At 44.7% G+C, this 27,406-nt stretch overlaps 1 protein-coding gene across 1 annotated transcript in view; it reads right to left on the reverse strand.

The window, feature by feature from the left end:
* The window catches only part of Cdyl2 (chromodomain Y like 2), a 198,720-nt gene that overhangs the window by 27,082 nt on the left and 144,232 nt on the right, over positions 1 to 27,406 (reverse strand). The window lies entirely within an intron of this gene.

Genomic DNA, 27,406 nt, shown 5'->3' on the forward strand with positions numbered 1-27,406 from the left:
GGGGAGGCAGTCCTGTCCATTGGTGAACATACGTGGCTGACAGAGAATCCTTACTAACAGCACTGCTAGCCACTGCCTGGCCTGGATCCAACCAGTACCAACCTGCACCATGTGCTAATAAGCATAATGCTCCAAAACTATAGGTGCATTATCCCACTCAATGTGAAAGCTAGAAGTAGGGCTTTGAGTGCCCAAAGCTTAACTTCTGATGGTGAGGCCCAAACAAGCAGGGACCTCATGTTCCCACATCCCCTCTCCCAAATGATTCATTTTTGTATCTTATATATTACTATTCACAAATGACCATAGAGTACCTTCACTAAAGAGACATTTTTTTTTTAAAAAAAATTTCTTTCCATTGCTTTAATAAGGATACCATGACCAAAGCAATTTGTGGAGGGAAGTATTTACTTCAGTTTACAGCTCTGGTCACACTGCATTAATGTGGATACAAAAGTCTTTAACAATGGGCAGGCATGGTGGCACATGCCTTTAATCCCAGCACTTGGGAGACAGAGCAGTATCTGTGAGTTCCAGACCAGCCAGGACTTCATAGTGAGACCCTGTCAAAAAAAATATACAAATAAAGGATTTGATGAAATACTAGCTAGTCACTTCCTACAATACAGAGAGAATTCTATGCTCTGAACAGGTGTGGGGAGCTGGTTCAATATATGAAAATCAACTGGTGTAGTCAACCACACATGGAATGTAAAGATGAAAAATCACACCCATCAACACATAAGAACAGTCTCACAAAATCTCACAGAGGGCTGCATGTTCCCTTTGAAGGGGAACATCAACAAAACATCTTCCACTTACATCATCCCTAATTGGGAAGTCCTAACTGGACTTCTCCCTCATAACACCCAATGTCACTAAAGGGTACTCTTTTTCCTGCTCAACTTGATCCTAGAAGACCTAGCTAGTGTATGAAGACAAGAAAAGGCAATACAAATTATAGACATTGAGAGGGAACAGAGGAGCTGGAGAGATGGCTCAGCAGTTAAGAGTACTGACTGCTCGTCCAGAGGGCCCAGGTTCAATTCCCAGCAACCACACAGCAGTTCACAACTGTCTGTATCTCCAGTTCCAAGGGATCTGACACCCTCACACAGACATACAAGCAGGTAAAATGCCAATGTACATAAAATAAAAATAAATAAATCATGAAAAAGAGAGAGGGAAGAGGAAAAAATGACTATATACAGATGGAAGGGTTGTTTACATAGAAGTCACCAAAGAACTGAAGGCCAAAAAAAAAAAATCAACCATTCCTGGAATTAATGAGCAAATTCAGCAAGGTTGCAAGATACAAGATTAATACACCTGTTAGTTACTGTCCAAGGTACCAATAATGAACAAATGGAATTTGACATTTAAAAACCAGTACCCAAAATACGAACTATATATAGTTCTAATAAAATATGTTATGGGATCTATATATAGAAAACAGCGAAACACTGATGAAAGATGTTGAAGCATTTCTAACTGAAATGGAGAAGTATTGTGGCTTCAGTGAGACACATCCTCCATAGACTCATGTGTTTGAACACTTGGTCCCCAGTTGGTGGCGCTGTTAGGGCAGGTGGAACTGTTAGGAGATGGGACCTTGCTGGAGGACCACTCAGGGTGGGCTTGGAGGGTGTATAACCTCATACCACTTTGAGTTGACTATCCCAGCCTCTTGTAATGATGACATGTGATCAGGCAGCTGCCTGCTCCAGTGCCTGTTGCCACGCCTTCCTTACTAACTCCTCTCTCTGGAACCCTAATCCCAGATAAACTCTTCTCTCTGTAAGTAGGCTTTGGTCATGGAGTTTCATCTCAGGGACAAAAAGTAACTAATACAAGAAGTATGCCGTGTTCATGTATCAGACCACTTAACATAAGTAAGATGTCAACTCTTGCCAATGGATCTATGAGTTCAATGTAATCCCAGGCAAAATCCCAGAAAGCATTTTGTGCCCAGTGTCAAACTAATTCTGAACTTGTGTTTTGGAAGGAAAAGATATATAACATACAAAAACAACACTTCAAGATGAGAAGAGTTGGTTCTCTCCCAGACTCAAACCTTAATAAAAAGCTACAGTGATCCAATGTGCAGACATAGACCAATGAGTCACAACAGAGAACACATAAATAGAGGCTCACATACACATTGTCAGGACAGTTCAGTGGGGAAAAGGACATACTTTTCCAAAAAGTGCTACTGAAACAAACAGAAGTCCATTGGCAGAAGGAAAAAAAAGTGAGCCTGGACATATCAATCACGTCTGTCATGACTAGCTGTCAACTTGATGTACAGCTATAGTTACCTAGGAAGAGGGAACCTCAACTGAAGAATTGCCCAGGACAGACTGTGGCCAAGTCTGTAAGACATTTTCCTGGTTGATAACTGATGTGGGAGTCCCAGTCCACTGTGGGCAGTACCATCCTTAGGCAGATGGAACTATGGAACTTGGCTGCATAAAAAAGCTAGCTAGGTAAGCCAGTAAGCGGTAGTCCTCAAGAGTTTGTGCTTCATTTTCCTGCCCTGATATCCCTCAACAGCAGGCTGTAACCAGTAAGAAATATAAACCCTCTTTTCTCAGAGTTCCAGTCATGGTGTTTATTACAGCAAGAGACCAAACTAAGACATCTTTCACACACACACACACACACACACACACACACACACACACACACACACACAGAGGCACATGCAATTTCTCTCAGAATTGATGACAGACCTAAATACTAAATGGCAATATGTCTAAAAGGCAACCAGATAAAGCTCTAGGGACCCTGGGATTGACAGTAAATTTCTATATTCAGCATCAAAAAAAAAAAAAAAATCAAGTTCCATGGTATAAAAAAAAATGGGCAAGCTGAACATTATAAAAATTAGAAATCTGTGTTCCCTGGAGGGCATCCTTGAGAGAATTGGGAGACAAGCTACACTCTGCATGAAAACAGTTTGCCAACTATTTATCTGAAAGATTCTTTTTGTATTCAAAATACACAGAGCTGCAGTAAGAAAACAAACAACCCGACTTAAAAGTGGGCAGGAGATCTAAAGAGCCAAAGCATGCCTTTTCACTGCAGAGGGAAAGTCCTGGAGATGCCAGGCATACGGGGTGGATCCATTAACGTACAAGGCAGTGACGAGACTGGGGGATGGCTGGTGAAGACAGTGTACACGGCCACGCTCACTGTTGATGGCCACACACAGCTTTGTAAAACCACTGTAAAAGGTTTGGGCTTGCCCCTTCTTTCTCCTCTAAACAAATCTCTTCATTTTACTCAAACATCTTTATGCTTGAGAATGCCATACAGAGATGCAATGAAATATAGTCATATCCATCACCCATTATACCCCTCCATCTCCTCCCACGACCCTGTCACACTCCCCCTCCCAACTTTTCTCACGTTTAAGGTTATTTTTGCTTTCTTATTGTTTGAGAGTCTTGTGCCTGCACACAATGTGTTTTGATAGGCTCCCACTCTCCTCCCCTCCCCTCTAATTGCTCACTTATATTCCCTACCACTTTCTCCTTCCCTGTGGTTTTTAAATGCCCACTGAGTCCACTCAGTACTGCCAGAGTGTACATCCACCCACTAGAGCACAGGACACCTACCAACAGCCACACCCTCAAAAGAAAAGGATTCCATGGTGACCTGAAGACACCCTCATCTCTGCTGCCTTTGTGTTCTCACTGGTGAGGCTGAAAAAATGGCAGGCTGCACACACTACACTAAGAATTACCTTAACAGGGAATATGATGAGGGAAATGCGATTTTAACACTGGTCCCAACTATAAAGGAGCCTGTCACAGGACATCTAACAAATTCAAACATTTCTTCAACGGGATACAATAAATATCCAGTCCTCTTTATGCCAACTGCGAGCTAAGCAAACCCTCAAAAAACCTAGTCATAAGGGAACAACCCCTCCCCTGCTGGCCAGCCTGCCTCCTATTAATAATGTGTCCTGGAACACTCTGTGGGGATGCTGTGTGGACAACAAGAAAACAGAGGTGTATTTGAGCCTCAAGAGACATGTGTGCCCTTGACAAATATGCTATTCATAACACATCACATGAGGTCAAGCCGGGTTCCAGGCAATGCAAGGCAATGAACAAGGGACCAAGGTCTAAAGAGAGCAACAACAGGTGTATGAGAGAGGAAACTAATATTGAAGTTGTAACTTCAGCTCAGGCATCCTGGGGAAGAATTACTGCAAGAGTCCTTTAGCCTGGGGCTGTGAACTGCTGTCCCCTTCCTATTTCAGGGGAGCGCTTTTTGTTACAGGTCTCTGGTATCAGGTGGTAGCAGACTGACCTCTGCAGACATGACAGGCTTGGTTCACCTGAAGTTTCACAGGGATTAGACCTGGGTCCTAGACTTTCCCTAGAGGATGGTTTCACTCTATCTGTTACAACCCTGTATTTTCCCATCATGCCCAGGAATAGAAGATAGTATGCTATGTCCTGATGTGTTCAAAGGAATAATAAGATCATGAAAGAATTAACTGTCACAGGAAAAACACTACAGAAGTTACCCACCATATGCCCCCCTGAGACAATGCCAAGGTTTTATCCTGATCTGAATTGAGAAGAAGCAAAGAGAAACTTTCTACATTTCTTTAATGGCTTAAAAAAAGAAAAAACCTAGACACATCAATCTCCAGAAGTCCTTCCTCCTGCCTCTACCAGGACAAACACCGGAGCCTCTACAGACATCTACTAAGAGCATCCTGAATCCTAACTGTCTTTAGTGTCTACTGACATCTTGAGTTGGACTTGTTAAATATTTAGCTATCTAGGGGATGATTTTGCTGTAATGGAATTGTTTTGTTACCATTTGTTTACATAGATTTGATGAGCAGCTTCAATGTGGTAATTCAGAAAGAGCTCCCATCTATGCTCTCTTCCTCAAGTTTCTATTAAAATCTCACTGTGATACAAAAGAGAGAGTTGAGGGAGGGAGGAAGAGGAGGAGAAAGAGAAGATAGGAGGGGAAGGGAGGGGAGGGGAGAGAAGAGGAGAGGAGAGGAGAGGAGAGGAGAGGAGAGGAGAGGAGAGGAGAGGAGGGGAGGAGCATATTCTCCCTCTCCTGGCAGTTAGCACCTGCCAATAGCTCCTTAGCATCCATCAATAGCTCCTCAATAAGGAGAGGACCCTGGAGAGCATCTCCCTCATCTATCGTCTTTTCTTAAAAAGCTAAACATAGCATATAAAGATTCGCCATCTCTAGGTATTTATGAACCAAGTCTATCTGGAAATCTTACAGCTGCAAATAATACAAAAAGAACAAAACACTGTGGCTTTTTTCTCAAACGCCCCCAGAAGCAACCACTATGTCCTTTCATGGGCGAATGGATCAACAAAGTGACACATCCACAGGATGGAATATTATCCAGTGATAAAGATAAATTAGCTGCTGCTCTCATTTGACTTCTGTTGCTATGACAAATAACCCTGACCAAAAGCAACTTAGAGGAGAAAGGGTTTAGTTGGCTTACAGTTCCAGGATGTAGTCCATTATTATGGGGAAGTCAGGGCAGGAACTTATCATGTCCACAGTCAAGAGCAGCAAGACAATAAATGCAGGGGTCCTTGTTGGCTTGTCTTTCTACTCTTACACAGTTTGGGGTCCCAACCCAGGGAATGGTGCTGCCCACAGTGGACTGGGTCTCCCTCCGTCCATTAACAATCAAGAGAATCCCCAACAGACATGAAGCAATCTGAGCTGGACAATACCCTGACTGAAGATTTCTTTATGGGTAATTCTAGGCTGAGTCACGTTTATAAGTGAAACTAACCAGCTACTGAGCCACACGAGGGGAGTTTAAAGGCATGTCACTTAGTGGAAGAAGCAACTGTGGGAGACTGGTGTATTATATGATTCCAATTAAGTGACATTCTAGAGAAGAGGAAGTGATAACAGCAGTAAAAAGATCAGCGGTTGCCAGGGAACCCAAAGAGGGGGAAGGTGGCAAAGGTGAAGAAGCCGAGACTAGCTTTCAAGTAACTGTGTGGCACTACAGTGCAGGAGGAAAGAAGACATTAAGCACTTGTGCAAACCAAAAGAACTTCACAGCACAGAGGCGCTTAAATATGCAAAATTAGGAGCCTCATTACGAGGTCCTGGGATCTCAGGATGAAATGCAGAATGTCAGAGGGGACCTAAAGGTGTTAAATATGGAAGAAATCGCCTCCCTGAAGGTGGAAGAGATCCCAGCAACCTCGGAAATGTGAGGAACCTGAAAACTGAAGGAAGGAAGAGCACACGGGCTACACATACCCTCAGAAACAGCTGGTTCCTACCCAGGGAAATCCCGGAAATTCTGCAGCTGCTGTACACACACAACCAGAACTGAGTGACTTGGCAATGAGGTGGCAGGTGGGAGGGGTAAGAGAGGGAATTTACAGACTAGCATGCCCCAAGGGTGACAGCTCAGATTTGAAGACATCACCAGCAAACACTGATACTGACTACAGAAGAGTCTGCTCTTAGGCTGCACACATGGGTAAGTGTAAATGTGTGTAAGCTGTGTTTCTTTCACTGACTGAGGAAAGCAGGAATTAATGGCGTCCTAACTGCAGGGAGCACCCCTAAAGCCCAAATCTTGATTTCCAAGAACTCTGGGGATGACTCCAGCACTGCAGCCAGAATCACCCAGGTAAGCTTACAGGGCCAGAATAGGATGAAGTGATCACATAAAACAGGACCCCAACCATGACGGGACTTGTCTAGAGGATACATGAATCAAATAGAAATCTCCCATGACCAAAGCTGCAACAAAATGAGCAACAAATAGTTTTGGGTTGTAACAATAAAAAAAAAAACTGTCTATGAGTAGATATGGGTGTAGATAAATGACAGAAGGAATAGATAAAAGTAGAACAGAAATACCTCCCATGTATAATTCCAAATATTTAGTACAAATGCTCCAACCTACCAGAGCTGTAGAGGTGGCTCAGTGGTTAAGAGCAATAGCTGCTCTTGCAGAAGACCAAGTTCCCAGCACCCACAGGGTGGCTCTCCACTGCCTGTAACTCCCGTTCCATGGGATCTAACACCCTCTGCTGGCATTCATGAGCATTGCATTCATGTACACATACCTACACACACAATTAAAAAATAAAGCCTATAAAAATAGTCTGCCATGGGCCTTACTATCACTTTGCAAGACCACCATAATTCCTTACTACATTCTACATCTTATCCTTTGTCTTAGTTATGGTTTCTATTGCTGTAGAAGAAACCATGACCACGGCAACTCTTATAAGGAAACATTTCATTGGGGTTGGCTTACACTTCAGAGGTTTAGTTCATTATCAGCATGGTGGGAAGTATGGCAGCAGGCAGGTAGACATGGTGCTAGAGGGGTACCTGACAGTTCTGCATCCAGATCACCAGACAGCAGGAAGAGAGAATGACCCTGGGCCTGGCTTCAGCTTCTGAAACCTCACAGCCCATTCCCTGTGTCACAATTCCTCAACAAGGTCACACCTCCAATAATGCCACTCCCAAGAGTCCATGGGCACCACTTTCATTCAAACCTCCACATCCTTATACCCACAGGTAAGGGAAGCTACCACCCTCATCAAAGAAGCCCCTCTTTATAGAAAATTGAGACCATCACAGAAAAACAAAGAGGATACAATGGAGATATCAATGGATTATGGGGAACCCTATTCCAATGATTACACCTACATCATAGCTTTTGCATCTATGGTTCAAGGAACATCTCAGAAGAGGGGAAAGAAAGATTGTAAGAAGGAGCTGGAGTATAAGGAAGCCTCTGTAAAACAGCATCTCCTAGAAATAGCTGCATAAACAAGACAGGAACAATGGCAATATCAATAGACATGTTAGCATGAGAGGGGAAATGTTCATGGAGTTTCCATCTCTAGACAAAGAACTACAGGCAACTATTGACTGCTGGCAGAGGAATTAGCCTTTCCCAGGGATGAGCCCTCTTACTGGCTGTCCAATGCAGAGTGGTCATCCTTGAAACCACATACACACAAACAAAAACAGACTCTGCAAGTCGTGTGTGTGTGTGTGTGTGTGTGTGTGTGTGTGTGTGTGTGCGCACGTGCGCGCGCGCGCGCGTGCAATAAATATAATAAAAGAAAAATAGGCTATCAACTTGAGAGTGGGGGGAGCATGGGAAGGGTTTGAGAGAGGGTAGCTAGAAGGGGCCAGAGGTAGAAAAGGAAGGGAGGAAATGATCTCATTTTATTTCAGAAAACAACATTTAAAAATACTCCAACCTCAAGGACATGGAATATAACTTTATTTCTTAGATGTGAGATATGCACGGTGACTTCTTTTGTGAGGCAGAAGCAGTATGGCAAAGAGAAGGGAGTTGTAACCATACAATGGATAATCCCAACAATAAGCCTTGGATAGTCACCATCAGCAGGGTATATCGAACCCACAGTATGGCCCTTTGCTATGGTATGATAAGATGAGTACCTGTCCTCTGGGGTCTACCTCCAAAAACTTACAACCCCAGTGTAATGGTTTTCCATGAAAAAACCATTAGACAAATCCCAGGAGAGCATCTTGCCCCCTCTCACCTCAGAAGGTCACTAAAAAGAAAGTCTGTGAGGCTGCCACAGCCAAGAGACACATGATGACTAAACAGAGTATCGTTGATGAGACTCTGGAATGCCACTCGTAAAAATGAAGGAAACCTGAGTAAAGTATGGGCTTTAGTTCTACCATACTAAGGTAGCAAGATGTGAATTGGTGAAACTACGTGGGCATGTAAGGACTGTCTGAGTTAGTGTTCCAATTTTCTTGTAACTCTAAAACTATTATTAAAAGTGGGGCTTATTTTAAAGAGTCCATGTTAGTCTGGAGAGATGGCTCAACAGTTAAGAACATAAACTTTGTAGAAGACCCAGAGTCAGCTGTCACCTCCTGTGTCAGGCTGCTCACAGCTGCCTGTAACTCTAGCTTCAGGGGATCTGGTGCCTTCTTTTGGGCTCCATGAGCACCTGCACTCAACATGCACATACTCACATACAGACATACACATATACATGCAATTCAAAATAATAAATCATCACAGCCCAGCTCAGCAAACTAAAATTTTCTGGCAATATTGGCACTGAATCTTGACTCTCTGAGGACAGCAAGGCAGGCTTAGAATCCTGCCTAATCTAATGTAATACAGGCCATGCCCCAAAGCATCCAGGACCTGTTCCTCAGCACCCAGAACTCCAAGTCCATGTCTGGATGATATCAGACTTCCATTGGACCCCAGCCAAAAGACTGAGAAGCAACATGGCTCAGACCCTTCATCAAAACCATAACTTTGCCGGGCGGTGGTGGCACACGCCTTTAATCCCAGCACTCAGGAGGCAGAGGCAGGCAGATCTCTGTGAGTTCGAGGCCAGCCTGGGCTTCCAAGTGAGTTCCAGGAAAAGCGCAAAGCTATACAGAGAAACCCTGTCTCGAAAAACCAAAAAAAAAAAAAAAACAAAAAACCAAAAAAACATAACTTTAGGAATCTCAAGCTGGAAGCCAACACAGAGACCAGGAAGTGCTCTTCTGGGGCCCAGGAGGTGGGCCATGGGCACAGGGGATGCTGTGGGGATCAGCTCTGCCAGGCCCAGTGCCCATATCATCCCACAGCTTCTGTAATGCCACCTCATTTCATAATTATCTATTATCAAAAGCAACCTAGCTTTGTCTGATATCAAGATGCAGCTCCTGTCACCCAGCAGGATCACTTAATGAACTTCAGAAAGTATACATAAGTATTTAATTAAAAGGCTGGTACTGACAGAGCTGTTTCTACAAGGTTAACTCTGAACACTTGACAACTTCGATGGTGACACTTTCTGCAGAATATACCTATTTATCATGCACCAGGCTAGTAACAAAGGGTTCGGGTATGGGTGCTGCATCCAGTGGACTGTAGCTCCCACCCGGAGATAAGGTAGACATTGGGAGTGAGAGTGTTTCTACACTTTCAAGACAGCAAGGGTGGTATGGCATACTCCCATTTCCCAGAAACCAGTGGCCCTGTTCTGAGCAGCTCTAACAGTTCTGTAGAGCGGGACTGGAGGGTCCACCTTCCAGATAAGGTAAATGTGTAACTTGTCAGATGCCACGTGTATTTTACATAATGGAAGCAGGACTGGATCCAGCTGTCTCTCATCTTATTTCATCTATTCTATTACCTTCTGAATCTAATGATGGGCAAGCTGTTCAAGGAGGTGACAGGGTTCCAAAATAGAGGAATAGAATTCCTGCTTTTGTGCTACGATGGCGGCAATGAAAAGCTAACATGGTAATGAACACCTGACGTGACTGTAGATCAGAAGGTAACATAAAGTGTGATGAAGGGACAAGGCAGACATCTCTGGGCTCCAAGGCCATGCCTCCCTATTGGAGCCCAGAGAGAGACAGCTCTGACCAGTCTAGCCTGATGCTGGGTGCACGTGGCTGGTGCTGACTTGGGAAGACACGGCACTGTTGAACCAAGAAATGACAGGAGCCTCTGTGAGAGCTGGTATATAATCACTGTGCCTGCATCATTCTTTCCAAGTCTCCCCCACCTCAGGAGAATCTGTCAGAAGCTGCTTCCTCACGCCAGCCTTGCGCTTTGCATCTCAAGGAACTGTTTTCAAGGCTCTCTTCCTCTGAGCATCTCAACACCCTCCAGAGAGATGGCAACAATCTGGCAGAGAAAGAGCCTTGGGATACAGGAAAAGCACAGGGCTATGATGTTAGATGGCAGGGAATTGTCAGCCCTCAGTCTGCTAATTGGGAGGAATCCTACAGGAGCATCTGGCTCCTGCTCCTCAGATGAATGTAACAGGACATATTTTCTAGGGTTGTTCTCAACTATACATTAAGGAGCATACACCAAAGTGCCCAGCTCCATCTAAGCTCTTCCCTCACACGAACCGTAGGACACCATACTCATTATCTTTCTCTTTCCTATGCCCAAAATGCCTGCTTCTCCTATGAGCACAAGAATCTGCGTTCAATCCCAGGAGGGCACATTAGCCTACTCAGCAGGCTCCAGGTCCCCAGTAAGAGACCTTGTCTCATGAAACAAGGTAAACAGTTCCTGAAGATGACACCTAAGGGTGCCCTCTGTTCTCCACAGGGACACGAGCAAGCATTCATGTGCACCCCAATCCCTATGTACAAAAGCAACTTAAAGGAAGAAATTGTTATTGTGGTCCACGATACAAAGTATATAGTCCATTCTAGTAGGTCTCCTACAGTGGAGACAGCTCCAGTCTGCTCACATCTTGGTAGATCGGGAAATGGGGGAAGGAACATGGCAGTACTCAGCTGGCTTCCTCCTTTACCCCTTTTTATCCATTCTAGGCCACCAGCTCAAGTGATGTTGGCATCCTCCCCAGTGAGACCTCTCTGGACATATTCTCACAGAGACACCCTTAGGTGAGCCTCAGTGATGATCCAGATGCTTAATCCAACCAAACTGATAATCGAAATTAACCTTCAGATATACCAAGCTGCTCAAAGGAAGGAGAAGCTAAGTCCCCCTCCACCCTCCACTCCACACCCAGGCCAAAGCTGGGGGCATTCCAGGTCCAGAGGGGAGGAACCATCCTGCTGAGCCCAGCAATCAAGGGAAGTCACCACTTGCTTTTAAGCCCCACCCCACATCTCATGGCTCAAAGATGGCTACCACTGGCTTTTAAACTCCACCCTACCTCTCCTGATTGCTGGAGAGCTTGCTCAGCTGCTTTGTGCCTTCACTGTCACACACAGGAAATGGGTAACACTCTCCCTGCCTCATAGGACTATGAATAAGGAAATCATGCCCACTCCATGTATTGAATGGAGGGAACCACCATCGCTCTAGCTTCTGTCTGGTCCCACCAAGCCTTCTTTTGAAGCACAAAGGAATAGTTAAGATGGCTAGGTAAACTGGGACAGTATCTTTGCACCAAACACGGAGAAGTGACAGAGAAACCACAAAAGGAGAATTCAGTAAGATGAAGCTGGGCTCACACACATGGGGATCTTCTCTGTGTAAGAGAAGCAAGAGCAGCAAGCAGGTCGAAGAGGAGGGAGCCTTGGGAAGGGGCCTCTTTCAGGTCCCTGGGCTCAAAGTCTTCTCTGCAAGATGGGAGAAGAGACCTCAGTGTTAGAGTCACCAGACAGGGATGAAGTGAGGCTCCCTCCCCATTTCATGCAGGCCAAAGAATAGTAACAAAAAGACAGGCAGTGCTTGAGAATGCTGGGCGAGTTGGGGGCAAACACAAAATGATATGGAGAGATGGGTGAATCGGAGAAAAAGTAAAGGAAAATCAAATACAACCTTCCCTGTCCAAATGAGCCAGCACACCAAAATTCCAAAGAGTGCAGGCTGGAAACATGAGTTACGCCAAATATAAAATCATTATCATGAGACAATCTGACAAGGACTTTAAGAGAGTAATATTTCAAAGGCTCCGGGTGAGATATACAAGAAAAATACACATTTGAGATAATTTAGAAAACTTCAGACAAAAGTGGAAGAAAAAAGGACAAGTGCAATAAGCAGAATAACAAACTAATTAAAAAGCAAGTGTCAAATATTTGTGTATCCCAGATAAAGGATTAATACCTCCAAGTTGTAAAGAGCTTTGAAACACCAAGGATAAAGAAAATAAAACAGCCTCTGGAACAAAATGAACAAAACACACACAATCTACAAATATTATACCAGAGCAGCTTTTAAGTAAGAGAAGACTTCAACTTCACCCCGAAGAATAACACAAATTGAAATTCATAAAATGAGATGTGAAAATTAAAACTGCACTCAAATATCATTCACTTTGCCCCCCTTAGCTTGGTGAAAGCTCACCATACGGATGCTATACTCTGCCTCAGAGAATGATGGGAGTGGGGATTTCTCTTCACTGTAGCGGGAGGGGGGGTAAAAGAGGATGCGTCATCATGAAAGGGAATTTTGTGCTCTCTGACAAAGCTGGTTCTGTTCCCACTCTCAGTTCTACTTCTAGAAATTTGACTTGGAACTGTACCTTCAACAGTACAAAATATACACGTGTAAGGGTGCTCTTTACACAATATCTATCCTTGGACATTATAAAAACTACCTAAGCGACACATGAGTGAGTGGAATAAAGAGAAGGGCATTCACATGATGGAATATCACAACATCATACAGCTGTAAAAGAGAAGCTCTCTCTCTGTCTCTCTGTCTCTGTCTCTCCCTCCCTCTCTCTCTCTTCTTCTCTCTGATATCCACAGTGGGAGATGCTAAAGCACAACTACATGGTGAAATATCACACAGCAGCTATAAGAAAGAAGAGTATAGTCTGTATAAACATAGAGAGTGACTAAAAAAATAACATTTCAACTGAACAAAGAAAAGTCTCAAAAGTCACCTTTAGTATGAGAAAGATGAAAAAACACAGGTAAGTTCATCACACCCCTTACTGGGGAGCGACCAGCAATTGATGGTGGCTGGGGCGGGAGAGTCATTCTTTTACGAGGGCATTCCCACTGGTAGGTTTTCCACGCTCTAATAGATAGCCGCTCACCCGTGTACATCTGAGCAGCACTAACTTGACTCGGTGAGTTATCAAAAGAAAAGAAGAAAATGTGAAATTGGGAGAGGCACATGGTGGTGAGAAATATGAGGGGAGTTAGAAATAGAGGGGTAGATATAATCATATTTCATTATATACCTGTATGAAAATCTCAAAAATAAAATCATAACTATAAATAAATAAATAAATAAATAAATAAATAAATAAATAAATAAAATTTGCTCATTTCTTCAAAAGGAAACACAGGAAGTATAAACTAGAGAACAAAAGAATCAGCGACCCACGTGCAGTTGGCAGCAAAAAGGGATGGTAAGGAGTGGTACTACTCCGAGTCCTTCTGTTTAACTTTTGGATGCATGCTAAAGCACATTAGGATACAAAATGAAATCCACCAATAATAAGACAAATAAACTAAGTACAAACAGAAGGAAGTGAGCTGCATGGTATTTCAAATGAATCACACTCCTTGAAAGAGGAATGAGAGCACAAACAGAAATGGGGTTTGGACCCAACACTGACTCCACCCACTTTGGTACATCTTGGATTCTTTGTGGGTTTCCTTTGCATAGTAATCAGGATGGATCACCCCTTACATGAATGAAGAGGGCAGGGCTAGAAAAAGACAATGCATGATGTTGAATGGGAACAGAAGCAGGGGCAGGCCGCTATGGAATGGTGTAGCAGGAATCTTAGGTTTTATTAATAAAATCAAACCTGAGGACAGTTATTGGGGTGAATGCTGGAAGATCAGAGAAGCAGAACAAGCCACAGCTACCTCACCTTGCCAATTCCTCAGCTGATCCTGTTTCCTCAGACTGGAAGCCTCTGAGTCCTCATCCAAATGAATCTCAGCTGAACTGTGCTACTTGAAAGCCTGAAAGATTAACCAGCCAAAATGCTTCTAGTTTCCGGTGCTCATGCCTTATATAGCTTTCTGCCTTCTGACATCACTCCCTGGGATTAAAGGCTCACTTTTGGGATTAAAGGCGTGAGTCACCATGCCTGGCTGTTTCCAATGTGGCCTTGAACTCACAGAGATCCAGAGGGATTTCTGCCTCTGGAATGCTAGGATTAATGGCGTGTGCTACCACTGCCTATGCTCTATGTTTAATATTGTGGCTGTTCCATTCTCTGACCCCAGATAAGTTTATTAGGGTGCACAATATTTTGGGGAACACAATACCACCACAGAATGGGAGCAAGACAAGGAAGAACATGACTAAGTGAGCATGGAACTGGAGGACTCTGCACAAAACAACTTTTAAAATGATATGTGCTTGAGGGCCGGAAAGATGGCACTTAAAAGCCCTTGTATTTGCAAAGGACCGGGTTCATTTGCCAGCATCCACATGACAGTGCACAACTGTTCATAATTTCAGTTTCAGGAAATCTGATGTCCTCTTCTGACCTCTGAGGGTTACCAGGCAGGCATGTGGTGCACACATACATGCAGTCAAAGCACCCATACACATAAAACAAATAAATACATAATTTTTTAAGTTTGCTTTAAAAAGATTACATGTTCTTCCTAACTCTGGGAGCTGCAAGGGCTTAAAACAAATGAAATCAAAACACATCAGTGAGCATGCCTAGCCAGGTCTGACATGATGATTCCTAAGTAATAATTCCCACTAAGATATGTCCAGGGTATCTGGATATAGGACTGTTTCGAAGGATTGGTCAGATGAGATATATAAATATAAATGGACTAGAATATCTTACCATAATGGCGAGGAAAAAAGCACTAAAAAGTTAAATAGTTAAATAACCACACATGTCAAAAGATCCTAAAAGGATATTTGAAGGGAGTTCAAATTTGGCACAATGTGAACATCAAACTAATCCTTGGCACAAAATAATAAGAGTCTGTAAGTGAACATGGGGATGACTGACAGATAGAGGGTGGTACATGGAAGATACATATGAATGTATGCATGTGCACAGAAGGAAAGTAACCATGTCAAAATACCAGAAATGGTGAATCTGAAAAGGGTCCTTAATATTTTCTCAAGTTTGAAATCACCTCAAAATAAAGTTATATGTGTTTTTAAAACATAACTACCCTATATATATATATAAGAACAAATTAAAACTTTATACAAGGAATGACTCTAAGAAAGGAACAGTCCTAAGAGTCCTATTTTCTAGAAAGATACCTTACCTTTGACAAAGCACTCTGAGTGTCAAGAAAAATAAACAAACAAGAGTGAGAAACTGAAGAATGTAACAGGTAAAGAAAAGTTCCTAAAATATAGCTTATTAAAAATAACATTGTCAAAGTGGACTAATTAACTAATAGCAACAATAACAGAGGTTTGAAGGAATTGATCTACTATTATAAAAATGCTAGGACTAAACACCACTCTGGAATTTTATACCCAGCTAAAATAGCACTTAAAGTACCAAGTACATGAGCATTTTCAGATATCCCCCACACTAAGAGACACTGTCAAACATAGACTCTATAAGAAATATTCAGGAAGGCTTCAGAAAAATCAAAAGGTCAGTTGAGAAGAAGACATGGAAATAAAAGAAAACAAGATAAAAATGTTTCCATTAAATGTAATTATTGGCCTTGGTGTTTAACAACATTGAGTATACAAAGCAATAACAAAATATGGGAAGGGTAAGTTCAATGACAACTTAAAGATAAATAGAGGTGCCTTGCTATACTAAGTCACAGTGGAGAAAAGGTTATAGTGAACTACATGCACTAAATACAATTCATAGTTACTTTCCAAATCAGCCCCAAAGTAGGAATTACAGTGGAAAATGTATCTGTGCAATAAAAATCATTCATCGGGGGATAAGAGTGGGAGAGAGAGCATATAAAATTATTTCAAAATTAAGTGCAAAATAAAATAAGAAAAACAACCCAATATAGAAATAATTACACAAATCTGTGAATAGATTGACTCATATTAAGTCAAAGATCATCAGATAGGATGAAAGAACAACAGAGTTGTCTATTGACCATTATCCAAGGAAAAACTTGGAAAGACACAAAAAGGAACCTCAGCTCAGCTCCTAACAGGGAAGCTGTGATGCTCAATGGATGGAGAATGCTAAAAGAAGCCAAGCCATGCTGTCAGTGTGCAGGTAACACTCACAAAAACAGATGGAAAGTTGCCATATGATAGACAATGGGACATCTCCCCTAGGTCTAGGGACAAACTGTCAGGGAGGGTAGAAGATAATGGGTTGAGGGCACTGGCATGGGAAGAGGACATAACAAGCTAGGAATGAACCAGAGAGCTTCTTACATGAAACATCAATTTTCAGGAATATGGCCAACCCTGGTAAGGCTCAGGAACTGGGCTCAAGTGCTCCACCAAGAGTATGCCAAGTTCCAGGTACAGGGGAGTACCATCATCCCTCTGGACAGGGAGGACATCCCTCTGGACAGGGAGGAAGGAGAAGTTTAAACATCACTGAGAGGTTCTGCTTCCAAGAAATGGATGAATGGGCAATGCCAGCCCCATTGCCAACACAGACACTCTTAGGTTCTAGGACAGTACTTTGATGGTTATGGTAGCTGGACCAGGAGCAGTTTATTCTCACTCCAGGATAATCCAAAACCGAAACTCATGTCATTTTGTGTCTTTGCTCAGTTTTTCACTACAATGGAATACTCCTGAGATTATGAGTATTTACCATGTGATCTATATAACTTGCCCCATCCAAGCCTCGCTGCAACCCTGGAAGATACTGTTCTCACCTTCGATTTACAGAAGAGAAAGCAATAGCCAAGCATCCCAGTTTCGTTTCTGCTGCTGTGATAAAATACTTAGACCAAAAGCAACTATATGGAGAAAGTGTATGTCATATTACAATTCCAGGTTACAGTCCATCACTGTAAGAAAGTCAAGGCAGGAACTGCAGAGAGCCAGTCACACCACATTCACAATCACAAGCAGAGAGATGTAAATGCATGTGTACTCACTTGCTTCCTGTGCTGAACTAGATTTCTCTACCCTTATACAGTTCAGAATCGCCTGACTAGGGAACGGTGCTACCCACAGTGGGCTGGGTCTTTCCATATCAGAGTTAATTAAGTTAATTAAGACAATCACCAACAGACATACCAACTGGCCAGTGTAGACAATCCCTCTCTGAAGCCCTCTTCACAGGTAATTAGAGGTTGTGTCAAATTAGCAAAACTAGCTATCACACCAAGGCTAGACCACGGCAAGGTGTCAAGCATCAAGATCCAAGATGAATGGATGACAGATTCAAGTATCAAGACTTTGAAACCTGTTCTGAATGCTCCTGCTGGGGTGGGCTCCAAGGGATATACTACTCTTCTGCCCAATTGCTCGGGCTTTGTTCCATATGTTCTATCATGCTGTTACTCCTCTCCACTGTGGGATCTTTGGGGAAAACCAGAGATTTATTAAGCTTTGACTGCAGCGCTGAGTGTAGGGCCCAGAAGACACCACATGTTCAGCAGTGTTCACCACATTCACAACTGAGCAAGCCAGCAAGTCCAGAAAACCAACTCGCGCAATTCCCAAGATACCACCATGGGCCAAATTCATAAAGCAACATTATTCCTGATGGCTACATACCACATCTGCCTCCCTCGCTGATCACAAAGCCCAGTCTCATCAAACACGAGGATCATTTCCAAATGTCGAAGTGGAAATGTGTTTTCCACCATCAGGTAGATTCCTCACCCTGATCATTCACTTCTACTTAAGCTACACCTGGCTCTCTGCCTCCCACAAGCCAAGTGAGATCTCACCTCTCCTAGATATCTGAAGAGACAGCAAGGTGTGGTATGGATGCTACACCTTCCTTCCCTCATGAAGATGATAGTAGTACATTGTGGGGCTTCAGCCATTGCCACAAAAATGAAGCCAGAAATCCCCCAGGTGGAATGCCTGCCTCCCTCCTGCCCTTGTTAGCGCTCTCGTTTTTATGGGGTCCCCCATGACATCTCCTTCTTCTCCCAGCAGTTTATCCACCCTGTTCGACAGCTTGTGCTACATGGTCCTCTGTCTATTCAGCTCACACAGAGTAAGAACCGACAGTACGCTCGGCACCTGGGGTGCACTGATAGACAGGGGCAGATGAGAAACTGCCCTCTGGAGCCTGCAGTCAGACTCAGCTCTGTCCAACAGGGCACCCTGCAATGATGGAACCACCCAAGCTGATCATCGTAATAGGCAGCTGCTAGCCAGCAGTTCACTGAAGAAAACAAAAACCCTTATATTCTCTAATTCTAATTAATTGAAACTAAACGGAAGACACCTGTGTCTGGTAGAGACTCTTCTGGACAGAGCAAGAGTAACACCCAGGATAATGGTCATACACACCGACCATATCTTGACATAGCTATTTTGAAGGTCTGACTGCCCACTTGTCCCCCAGGTGATGTCCTAAAGGCAAGAGCGATCATAGTTGACCCATGTTTTCAGAACCAGCAGAGCCAAGAACAGAGAAGGGCAGAGAAGATATTTGGTAAATAAACTAATGCTGAAGTTCAATGGAGGGCCTCGGAAGCTCCTATCTCTTAAGAGAGAGACAGACAGACAGAGAGACAGAGACAGACAGACAGAGAGAGATATCAAGGAGATGGCTAACTGGTAAAGTGCTTGCCTAGCGCCAGGCAGTGGTGGCGCACACCTTTAATCCCAGGACTCAGGAGCAGAGGCAGGCAGATCTCTGTGAGTTCGAGGCCAGCCTGAACTACAGAGTGAGTTCTAGGAAAGGCGCAAAGCTACACAGAGAAACCCTGTCTCGAAAAAACAAAAAAGGGAGGGGGGCTGGCCTAGCATGCATGAGGACCTGAGTTCAGATGCGCAGCACCCACTTAAAAAGTTGGGCATGGTGGTACATGCCTGCTCTCCCAGCACTGGGGCTGCAGAGACAGGAGGGTCCCTGGAGCCTGTTGACCAGTGAGTCTAGCTGAGTTGGTGAGTTCCAGGTTCAGTGGGAGGCCTCGTCTCAAAAAAAAAAAAACAGAGAATGACTGAGGAAATTCCTGGTGTCAACCTCTGGTCCCTACAGGCATGCGCACCCATATGAAGGAAACAGCGACCACAAGAGCATGAGTGAAAGACTGGAACCACTTGTAATATGTCTCCTGTGGCCACATATAAAGATGCCAGCACCAGGCTTGTTCCTTCCTATCGTTCTTCCTCCGTCGTCACCTCAGGAAACCGGAGCAGTTCAGAGAGAGGAGACAGCACCACACCAAAGGGAACTACAACCTGAGCATCTCTGATGACGAACTGGGGCAGTGTGGACTGGAGCGGGGACAGGTGAAAAAGCAAGAGACCCACATGGGACCACAGCCAACCAAGGCCACCACCTTGGAGATGGAGGTGGCCAGAGATTTTTCAGCTTCAGTTCTTGGTAAAAATCAAGTGCCAGTTACAGGGGAGAGTACTTCCAGGTCTCTGGCTGACCCTCAGGAGACCTGCTGTGTGCAGTGGGCTGTGCTGAGGTGCTGTGAAAGAGGACAATGGAGTGAAGTCAGAGGGTCCAGATCTTGTTCTGAAAATACATCATTGACACAAAGCAGGCTTAGCAGTTTCTTCAGTAGGGTAGGGGCCAGCAGGTCTTTGAAGAAGGCAGGGGAGAGGAGGGGGAGGGAGGAGAAGGGAGGGGAAGGGAGGCAAAGGGAGGGGAAGGGAGGAGAAGGGAGGAGATGGAGATGGAAAATACCTCTGATGGCTCCACCCACCATACCATGGGAGTTCTGGGTATAGAGCTGGAGAGCTCTGTGTGCGCCCACAGCCCTGTATTTGTACCCTAATCTCACTGCCGTTCACCACAGCTCCAGCTCACCCACTCCTAACGGTTCCCATGTACAGACTCTCTGATCTCAGGGGCTGAAGAACAACAGACCTCTCAAATCCACAGGTATATATATTAAAAACCTCTCGTCACCCCAGCCATCAGCTGCCACACTGGAACGAGACCTGAAGAAATCTGCAGTGGATTTTGAGGAAGTTGAGGCTCAAGATCATTTAGAGCTGCCAGGACTGATGATTATACACATTGTGCAATGTTTACTGTCAGATGTCTAAACACCTTAACCAGCCAGCAAAGCATGAATTGAAAATGCAAACAGCCCGATGATTAAAAAGCCTAATACCATAGCGCGGTGTGGTGGGTGGAGCCACTAGAGGGGTTTTCCAGCTCCAGCTCCTCCCCTCCCCTCTGCAAAGGAGCTGCATCTCCAGGTCAAATCATGTCTCCCGTATCAAACCCCATAAGCATCGCTGTACCAGAAGCTGGGCCCATGGTAAAATGGTCCCTAAAGTGTTCAACGTTTATGATGACCCCTTGAAGCCCCACTGGATCCCCCTGCCCTGCTGCTCTAGCAAAAACAACTCACAGGCTGCTCTCTAGCTTCGCCTTCCACTCCTGCCCCTTAACTGGCCTAACTCCCAGGACTATTAGAGGTTCTCAGACCAGATGCATTTCCCTGACCCTCAGACATTGCTTCAGTTGTCCCCTTGGCCAGGAAGGCCTTCTCTGTCCATGTGCATTGGCCTCGGCCTCCCTGTGTTGTAAACGGGGAGAATGATGGGTACTGCCTGTACACCTGCTGGGATCAGAACAGGGAATGGCTCTCCGGCTGGGTTCAGTAGTAGTGGCTATCTGGACCTGGAGACTGACCCACCCCCCACACTTGCTGTTTCTTTATTGTTCGCTTTCATCCCTGAACTTGGAAACCCCTGCCTCATCCATCACCATAGTCTTAGCAGGAGCCACACAGCAGCCAGCTACACAGTGCTTGGCCCAGAGCAGTCACTTAAAGAATTCCCAAGGAAGAAAGATGAAGTGGAATTTATTGATGATGCTTGAAGTCCATGTTACTTTCTACCAATCTTAATAAAATACCATTTCTGTCATCCAGTGCCATCTTCCCTCTCCTCTTTCCTATCAGAGCTCTGGGAAACCTTCAGAGTTCAGGTGGGCCACCATGTTCACTTAGAAGTCATTCCTACAACCCCCCTACCCAGAGGCTTCCAGCTGCATGGGAGGACCCCAGCTGCACAGGTGGACTCCAGCTGCATGGGTGTACTCCAGCTGCAGGGATGCACTCCAGCTGCATGGGTACACTCCAGTTGCCTAAGTGCACTCTAGCTGCATGGGTTCACTGAAGCTGCATGGGTGCACTCCAGTTGCATGGGTACACTCCAGTTACCTAAGTGCACTCTAGCTGCATGGGTGCACTGCAGCTGCATGGGTGCACTCAAGTTGCATGGGTGCACTCAAGCTGAATGGGTACACTCTACACATCGCACACCAGTGCTCCATGAAGAACAGGACTAGCGGTTTCTCTCCTACCATCTCCAGGGTACACAAGACATCTCTGGTGGAAGCTAGGCCAGCAGCAGGGACATTTACCTGAACTCTAAAAGCTCAGCTCAGACCTCGCCCTGTCTGTGCAGAGAAGTGGAGGAAAGAATAAACAAGGCTCATGGCGAAGCAAACTACCAGTGCTCTATAGGACAGAAGAACAGAGAGCAAACTTGTAGACAGGACCCCAAGCACAATGACATTGTCACCAAGGTGGTAGGAGGGGGTGTGTGCAAGACTGATTTTCTATAGGGAAGTCATAAAAGTGACAGACGCCCACTACACACACGTAGGGTTTTTGATTCCTCCACGCTCAGTGACATTAACAGAGTGAAGTTAATAGTCTATGTTAACAGGGCATTTAGGGTGGGGCAAGAAGCAGAGCTTTCCCTGAAGCATGACAGTCCCTCTAACAAATGGGGAAGGAGTTGAGCATCAGCAGGTACTGATGGGATGCCAGGTCCCATCTCTTCATTTTCCTAGGCAGGATTTTTAGCTCAGAAGCATTGCTATAGGCTGGGAATATGGCCCAGTGAGTAGAGTATTCATCTAGCATGCTCAAAGCCTTGGGCTTGACTCCCTGGCTCAACATAAACAAGGTATGATACAGTACATCTATCATTTCACCACCTGGGAAGTGGAGGCAGGAGGATCGGGAATTCAAGGTCATCTTCAACTACATAGTAAGTCTGAGGCCCAGCTGGGATACATTAGACTATGTCTCAAGAGAAGAAGAAAAGGGGGAAGGAGGAGGAGCAGGAGGAGGAGGACAATGATGAGGAAGAATGGTTGACTAAGGGAAACAGCCTGTTTCCCATCTTATGGTCCCTGTGTTCTAATCCCCCACTTGACTTTCCCAGCTTCTCACTCATGCTGTCTCCAAAGTTTCTAGCCATTTTATAGAGGTTGCAGACTCTTCTGCACCTGGGACTTCTGATTTAGGAGTCCACAGATCTCCCATTATACATCACCATTAAGACAAGTCATAAATTATGGTTTAGGCTTTTATTTCTTCTACAGCAAAGGGCTATAGAACACCAGAGATCGCAACACAAAAGAAATTCACTCTGCTGGGAATTCACACCATCCCCTCTGTGGGGAGGGAGCCTGACGCTTCCTGAAAAGTCAGCTGTGACTGTGTGACTATGGGGGAGGAAGGTGGGTGTGGAAGACGGCATAAACACCACACCGGTAGACAAAGGAAAGGGAACTTGTAGTTGCCATAAGACCCACCACAAAACATCAGCTCTCTGTAGCATGATACCATGGACAGGAAGCACCACATGAGCAGGCAGGACACTCAAGGAGAGAGGAGGATGTGGGGACAAGGGCAGGAAAGTTTTGACAGATGCTAGCATGGCTTACTGTAGAGAGACAGGAACCCCCAGGCCCATGTGTTGAGCAGAAGGACTTCAGAGTTTCTTTCATCTGCTGGCGCCTTCCCTGTCCCATTCAGTGTCTGCGGTGTTTCTTGAACACCTGCTAGGTGAGGAGCACTGCTAGGTGTTGGAGATCCAACCATAAACCAAACGGTAGCCCACTCTGACCTAGTCGAGGTTATTACTGAGCATGGAATTACACAATCCCACAAACAGTTTTGGTTTGAGTATGAAATTTCCCCAACAGTCTCCCATGTTGAGCGGTGCCAAGCTGGTGCCACTATTCGGGGAAGTTCCTGAAACTTCAGGAGGTGAAGACTAATTGAAAGAAGTGGGTCACTGAGGGGCTATCTTTCAAGGTTACACCTGGTCCCCCAGTCCCTTCCTTACGTTTGCAGCTTCCGGTCCATCACGAGGTGAAGACTCCCTCTCTGCCCCCATGCTCCTGTGGCAAGGATGATGTTTCCACCTAAGCACTTAGGGCCACTCGTCCACAGACCGAACTCTCTGAAATCATGAGCCAAGAATACATCCTGCCTGCACTAATGTGCTGTTCTCATGCATTTGGGCTCACTGGCATAAAAGTAATTAACACACAAAAAAATCAAGCTACGGGCATCACAAAATGAGGTACATGTTGTCCATGAAGAAACTGAGGTTTCTGTGCACAGATGAATGAGAACCGAACGGACTGGCCGTCAGGGCAGGTTCCCACGGGAGTCCCTCCCTGAGGGCGACACGCGGGATGAGTGGCAGGTGCTATATAAAAGAGGACTGGCTCGGAGGAAGCATGGACGGACCACACATGCAGAGCCCGAAGACGAGTAGGTCTACAGATACGGTTCTTAAGCCAGTGCTGACTGCAGAGACTCCCTCATTCGACCACAGTCTGTCTCTCGGTCTGAGCCCTCATCACGCTGTCAGGATTCCAGCCACCCTGGCCTTCTCCCTTGCTCATTCAATCATCTCCTATAACCCCCTCCAAGAAGTTTCGTCAGCTAAGCTGTGTTGGATGTTCCCTCTCACAACTTCCACAGTTTCCTCCACATGTTCCCTTTAAGGGGGAAGGTACCACCACTATGTGTCTAACCTGTTAGACAGTAAGCACTTAGTATATATTTGTTAGCTTAATACATGCACCAATGAGTTAGTATACACAATATATAAAATAATTCTAAAACAGAGGAAAATGTAAAGATCAAATTAGAAAAAAATAGGACATTGAAAAAAAGCTGTCATCAAACATCTATCACACGGCAGGTGATATTCTAACAGTTTTCTATAAGTTAATCCAATTAATTTTTTGCCCCAACTTAGGAAGCATGACTGCATTTCATCAGTGGGCCCAGAGAAGCAAGGCAATCTATCTGAGGCCGCAAGTGGATGGCTGACTGCCCAGCATACCGTGTGCTGGCGTCTGCCTGTGCCTGGACAGCTCCTGGGGCCAGAGACATGGGAGCATGAAAAACACACTCTCGGGCTAACTAACTAAAATTAAACAACCAAGATTGGAAGAACATTATAGAGACTGGCAGTGGCCAGGGTTGGCAATTGTGTGTACCTCTGCAGCAGCACGAGTGTCATCGAAGACAGGGACAGTTAAGTCCCTGCACACTGTAAAAACCCTCTGTGGCTAAAAGGAAGAGAGAAGATCTACATGTCCTCCCCCATAAAGGCAGACAGGACTGGCTCAATGTTAGGAGGCAGTGTGTGATAGAACAAGGTACAAATGCCACCTCCAGTCACTACTCAGATGTTCCCTCAGGAAGGCCTTGAAGATGATGGTGATGATGATGAGGAGGAGGACGATGACGACGAGGAGGGAGAGAGGGAGGGAGGGAGGGAGGGATGCATGGATGCATGCATGCATGGATGCATGGATGCATGGATGGAGAGAGTGAGTCCTGGTTTGCTTCCTAGTTGCTGTGATAAAATGCTGACCAACAACGACTTGGGAAGAAAGGGTTTATTTGGCTTGCAAGTCAGAGTCAATCATCAAAGGAAGTCAGGACAGGAATTCAAGGAGGAACTTGGAGACAGGAACTGAAGCAGAAACCATGGAGGACTGCCGCTTAATGGTTTGGTTCCTAAACTAACTTTCCTATATGGTCCAGGCCCACCTACCAAGGAATGGTACTACCCACGGTGGCCTGAGCCTCCATCAATTAGAAATTAAGAAAATGCCCCACAGACACAGCTAGGGACTAATCCAATCTAGGCAATACTTCAGTTTGGGTTCCCTCTTCTCAGATGATTCTAAGTTTGTGTCTAGCTGGCAGCTGAAGGTAATTATGACAGATGGTAAGCAGATAATAGCCATGAAGGAAAGAAGGGAGGGAGGGAGGGAGGGAGGGAGCATAAATAGATGGTATATAGACAGATATATAGATGATAGGTAGATGAAAAGTAGTGAAAGAGAGAAATATAGATTGACAGATTCTAGCTAGATAGAAAGTGGATAGATGGTAGGTGGATGATGACAGATACAATTCATGGACTACCAATCAATAGGTGAGAACTAAAAAAAGTTATTATTTATTTTCATGACTCAGTCAACCAACATCTGAGTAGCTACTTAATAACTATTACGTGTGTGCGTGTGTGTGTGTGTGTGTGTGTGTGTGTGTGTGTGTGTGTGTATGTGTGTAATAAACCACATAAAATAATAAAAAATAAACCTAGGGAATAGTCCAGAAACAATCATACAAGAACATTAATAGCAACTACCTCTAAATACAATTTGAGGGAGATAAGAGGGAGATGTGGACTTGGAATGGTTTTTGTTGTTTTTTTTTTTTTTTTTTTTTTTTTGGTTTTTCGAGACAGGGTTTCTCTGTGTAGCTTTGTGCCTTTCCTGGAGCTCACTTGGTAGCCCAGGCTGGCCTCGAACTCACAGAGATCCGCCTGCCTCTGCCTCCCGAGTGCTGGGATTAAAGGCGTGCGCCACCACCGCCCGGCGACTTGGAATGTTTTATAACATACATGCATTATTTTTGTAACTTTAAAAAAAGGAGGGAAAAAAGGAAAGAAAGAAAAAAAACACACTTCAAGGACTTAACTGTGCCACATTGGAACATTCATTTCTTCCCTCGCTTGGAGTTATCGTTACTCTAAAAGTACAGTAAAAGATTATTTAAAAAAAAAACAGAAATACAGGGCCAGTGAGATGGCTCAGAAGGTAAAGGTGCTTACTGTTCTGCCAAGCCTATGATGTGGGTCCAATCCTCAGGACTTACCTTTTGGAAGGAAAGAACCAGGGCCTCCTGAAGTCGTCCTCTGACCTCCAGAAGTATGTCATGGCACACCCAAGTACACACACACACACCACACACACACACACACACACACACACACACACACACACACACACAATAGATAGATAGATAGATAGATAGATAGATAGATAGATAGTAGATAGATGATAGATAGATAGATAGATAGATAGATAGATAGATAGATAGATAGATAGATAGATAGACAGACAGACATGCAATTAAAATAAGCTTTAAAAATCTAGGTCATGACCTGACTAAAGAAAGTCAAGTTCCCTCCTGGGCTTGCCGTGGCTAAGTTGCTCCTAGTTGGAGCTTTAGATTTTTCCATCTCAGCCTGGAACCCTCTGTGGGGTGTAGTGGTCAACTTGGACCAGGATTTAGCTTCACCACATAAAGGGCTTAAATTCATCCACTAGCACCAGCTACTTGCCACACAGTGAAGGATGAAGCATAAACCCCTAAGGCTTTCGTGGTACTAGGATTGAAAATTCCCCACCTCTGAACACCAAAAACATTGCTCAAGGCTGGTCTCACATAGGCAGCTCGTACTGGACACATGTAAAAAGAGCAGCTGTGGTCCAGGTTTCACAGGGAAGGTGAGGACTCAAGATGCTCAGAGCCATCCTGCATCAGATGCCCTTGGGCCTCTCTCAGGACAAGCCCAATGCTCTGGGAAGCAATAGTGGCTGAGAGAACTAGGGTTCAAGATCAGAACAAAGAGAAGTGTCTAGAACAGTTGTGAGGAAGTATTGAAGGAACTGAGAGAAGCCAAAAGGGTTATTCAGGATGCTGACTACTGTGCTCCAAGTGAGACCAACTTATAATTTTCCCTTCTCGTCTCCCTGTCTGGTTTGGAAATCCACACTGTCTGGGACTCATCAGA

The sequence above is a fragment of the Peromyscus leucopus genome, chromosome 5, assembly GCF_004664715.2.
Source record: "Peromyscus leucopus breed LL Stock chromosome 5, UCI_PerLeu_2.1, whole genome shotgun sequence".
In the NCBI taxonomy this organism is placed as follows: Eukaryota; Metazoa; Chordata; class Mammalia; order Rodentia; family Cricetidae; genus Peromyscus; species Peromyscus leucopus.